Source organism: Octodon degus, unplaced genomic scaffold, assembly GCF_000260255.1.
Source record: "Octodon degus isolate 3935 unplaced genomic scaffold, OctDeg1.0 scaffold00356, whole genome shotgun sequence".
Taxonomy (NCBI): domain Eukaryota; kingdom Metazoa; phylum Chordata; class Mammalia; order Rodentia; family Octodontidae; genus Octodon; species Octodon degus.
The window spans coordinates 529,761-534,396 of record NW_004524932.1 but is presented as its reverse complement, the minus strand read 5'-3'; the positions used below and the strand labels follow the sequence as shown (position 1 = coordinate 534,396).

The window sequence follows — 4,636 nt, the reverse complement described above, 5'->3', positions numbered from 1 at the left end:
ATACCAAATCAGAAACTATTTATAAAGAGAACAGAGGATATTATCTTGTTAATAATTCCAGGATATTCTAGATTACCTCAAAACTTCTCAATTTTCTGAGAGAGTTAATATCATATATTTAAACCCAAAGGAATAGCATATAAATAAATTGCACAGAAATTCAAGGACTTCAAACTCTGTATTACATTTAATTTTATAATCACAAATCAGCAGGAAACACTTATAAAACTTGAGAAGTGCAATAAAATGTTCAACATTAAGTAGGCAAATCCAGAAAATATCAGAGATCTTTATTTCATATAGTGTGTTCATAATTTATTACAGATCATACACTTTTTAAATTATAGGTATTAAAACAACTGAACAACAATTACCTGCCAATTATTACAAGTAAAATGATAAAGAGCTATTGGTAGTATAATGAAAATTTAGTACGAAGATTGTTGAGATGAATATGAAGAGATTAGCACAGAATTTATTAATTCACTAGTTTCAGTATAATTTTTTAAATCTTTATTTATTTATTTGGTACTGGGACTCCCTACACAGCTCAGACTCGTAAGGATCCTCCCGGCTCCACCTCCCCAGTGCTAGGATTACAGATATGCATCACCATGCCCAGTCTGGTGACTGGCATGGTGTGCGCAGGGTTAAATACAGTTTCCCTACGAACCAAAAAAGAGAAACACTTTATTGCGCCCCCAGGGCATACTGAGATGCACAACTGAGACTGGGTATGGTGGCACGCACCTGTAATCTCAGCTCTTAGGAGGCTGTAAACAGATGGATCACCATGAGTCCGATCTAGTAGTGAGACCCTGAAAACCTTGTAGACCCTTTTCTAAAAATACAAAACACAAATGAATAAATAAATAAAAATTACCAGAAAAGTGGTAGTTTTAACCCCACATGTTCATAATTTTACACCTCTGGAAATGAAAGTTTTTATGGGGCTAAATTCAAGTATTGGCAATAGTGCATTCCTCTTCTGGCTTGAAGGGAAAATGTATTTTCTTCTAATTTATAAATTTTTGATATTGCTGGTGTATTGGTTTTTGCAAGAGAACAGATTTAATGCAGGAGTGAAATTTACAAGAGCAGCCTACAATATTTTCCCAGAGTTAAAATAGAAGAGTACAAGAGATCTGTCCATGCCCTAGAAATCCAAAGAATCCAGCCAAGACCCTGGACTTCACAGCAGGCCAGGGGATCGGACTCCTGACCTCTGAGCCTCCTTGCATGAACTTTAATGTGCTGAGCTATTTGGCCAGCGCTACTTCTGGTAATTTTTGAGCAAAGGACACGTTGCATGCTAAATCCATGTTCGCCTTTAAGTTATAAGCATAACCAAAGTTTGCAGTAATTTTTAATAACTTAAATAAAAAATCGAATCATCTGCTTTTTAAGAAAAAAAATGGCCATTAAAATGGACTAGAAAGTTTTCTTAAATAATTTTAAGTACTTAAATTAGTTAAAATTTACTGAATTAAATTTAGTTAGTTTACTCAATTGTGCTGTCTGGGATGGATTAAACAACTCTTTAAATATGTTTGGTCACATGTGATCCTTTATTGGGAGAGATTCTTGCTAATACACTATCTTATTTTCCCTTCACTATTTTTTTTTCTTTCTTTTTTTTGGTATTGGGGATTGAACTCAGGACTTTACGCTTGTCAGGCAGCACGTAAGCCACCGAGCTATATCCCAGCCCTCCCTTCTCATTCTAGTTTCTCATCTTTTTATTAATATGAAAGTATTGCTTACCTTAATAACTGTTTCTCTTGGTTTAAATATTGAAATGTGGTCTCTAAGTGCATAGCTCATTTTTTTTTCCTGCAGGATATTCTCTTTAGTAATTTAAAGTTATAACTCCCTAAGCTGATATTAACTATGTTTTACGTTAGTTTTAAATTTTTATTTTAAAAATTAAGGTTTTAATTTCTTAAAAGTTTTTCTATAATGTGTATAAATATGTGTATGTTATATATTTGCTGTGCATTCAAGACAATTTTTTTGTTTTTACACTAATAATGTTTGTTGAAAAATTAGCTTATATCTATTAATATGATAAGTAACATACTTTGAAGAATAAAGATTCTAAAAAACATTAATATCTTTATTTTTCTAAAGGCTAAAATGTACTTTAATAAGTTGATGCTGTATTACTCTTCCATTTCTTAGAAAAACTCCAAATTTAAGGTAATAGGGATAAAGCAAACATGGTACACCAGTAAAAAATGCACGGCCTAACTACTAAGACAGGCAAGGCCAAGAGCTCCTGTCGGGCCTTCAGCATACAGCAACCCTATTCCCAAGACTGTGCTAGGTCTATCGAGAAAACCCGTGCACAGCAACATCACAAACACAAACATGTCATTTCTGGGATGTCCTTTACCAAGTAAACACGGAGGCAAGTTAACACGTGATTTTTTAAAAAAAAGATATACTAAAATGAAAATCTCTAAGAGAAAATGTCTTTAGTACATGAAAGGGTAATATATGGGATGTAACAGAACCATACATATGCTGTCTGGCCTCTGAGGACATTTGCTTGAATTCTCACCTGGGAGCAAATGGAGCAGTGGGTCTAAGGCCACTGGGAGATGTTTGGGTTTTGTGGTGTATGTGGCAGTGTCTCTGGGCTTGAGGGGTGTAGAAAGCAAATAAAACGCAAAGGACAAAAAAATCCACAATGCTCAAGATCAATGGGACTTATCTTGTCATGTTTCCCCCAAGTCTTCAACAATTCATTGTATTTGAAATTTCAGGAATGCTTCACACAGAGCCGATTAAAGAAATCACACAGAATTTGTTAAATATCAGCCCTCCCTTGCCCTCTGCCCTCTCATACTCCCATAGAGTAGTACAGGCGGGGAAGACCTAACTACTGGGAGGAATCCCTAACACTTTTTAAAGGTAGAATTCTGGCTAGTCCAAAAGGGTTCCTTCTTTTAAGGGTTTCAGGAAGCTAGACATTGCAACTTTATTAGTATTAGCAACATTTGTTTGTGGCAAATTCAGCTCCAGGAGCTGTGTGGTCCTGTCACTGTAGCAGCCTGGCCAAAGAGTCCACTTGTTGGGAGTGTCAATCCCAAGGTTCCATTGGGCATCATAGTGGCAGGTCCTGCAGGTGCTGGGGAACCAGCTGGCACGGGAGCAGGGGGCATGGCGCCTCTGTTGTTTATCCCCATAGCACCTCCCATTGCCATCTGGCCCATCCTTATCGCTGGTTCTCATGCATCAGGGAAGGTCCCCTTTTATCCTTCCTGCTGTCGCCGCATCATCTCTTCTTGTTGCCGTTGCATTTCTTCACCGCGCCTACGCTCCTCTTCCTGCCTGAGCCCCAGCTGCTTTCGTTTTTGGACCTTTTGGTTATGCAGCTTTCCATTCTTCGAAGTTCTTCTTGGCGTCTCATCAAATCCTGCCTCATCAGCATAACCCGCTGCTCCTGGTGAGCAGCCTCCATCTCCATCTCCAACTTTTCACTGGCTTTCTTAATACTGTAGTCCACTTTTTCCTGCTGCTGCTTCTCCATCTCAAGAAGTGCCTTCCAGTGCATGGCATATTCATATTCAAAGGAGCCAGGCTGTGCAAATTGAGGAGGATGCTCTTACTCCTTGTGAAATTGTTGGTTCTTTATAACAAGCTTTTCTGGAAGTCCTTCATCATCTAACTGGTCCATAGGCTCCATAGTCACAGGCCGGAGGAATGTGGTTAGTAGGAAAGACGCTTCAGTATTCAGAGCTCTCCGTGCAGCTGGCTTCCCTGAGAACTCAACAATGCCTTGTCTGGAGAGTCTTCTTCAATCATCCACGATGACTACAGCGCTTCCACCTGGCCAATCACAGAAAAGGCTTCTTCCAGTAGTTCGTTGGACATGTATTGAGGAAGGTTTTGGACTGCGAGAGATGCACGATAGCAGGCCAAGCGCACGCGCAGTTGTTTTCCACCGAGAGGTCTATTATCCAGCTCCACTTTGGCAATCTCTGCAAAAGTTGGTGTTTCCAAACAGATAAGGCCAAGGCCTTTAACCTTATGAGTGAAAACTCCTGCTTTCCCGTATTTCTCAAACAGCTTCCTCATTCCTCTTCAGTGATATCTGGGGGAAGACTGCCCACAAACAGGCGGCTAGGTTGGGCAAATGCCTTCTCTCCTGGTTTCCTAAAATTCTTCAGGTCAGTAGTCAAATCTTCAGTAGAATAAGTGCTTCCCTGGCAAGCACATGCGTCTGAGTTCAATCCCCAGTTTTAGGGCTGAGGAGATGGCTCAGTGGAATAAGCACTTCCTCCCTAGCAAGCACAAGGGCCTGAGTTCGATCCCCCGTTCCGCCCCTCAAAAAATAAATAAATAAAAATAAGAATCCCAGGTTCTGCCAAAAAAAATAAATAAATCAACCTTCATTTTGGCTAGTTGCCCATTGGTGGTGGCTGCTGCTGCTGTTGCTGCTGCTGGTGACGCTGATGAAGCTTCCTTGGCGTATGGTTCTGCTTCTCCAAGTTAAAGGTCTTATTGCTCTGCATTTTTATACCCTCAACTTGATTGAAAATAGCTAAGTGCCTCCAGTCCTAACTTCGGCTTCGCGGATACCAGCAGTCCTCTCCTCAGAGTAAGGGCAGGGCTACCCAGGCTGCATGGT

General features: G+C 39.9%; 1 pseudogene; it reads right to left on the bottom strand.

Moving 5' to 3' along the window:
- Positions 1-3,017: 3,017 nt before the first annotated feature.
- Positions 3,018-4,520, bottom strand: LOC101578778 (annotated as a pseudogene).
- Positions 4,521-4,636: the final 116 nt, after the last annotated feature.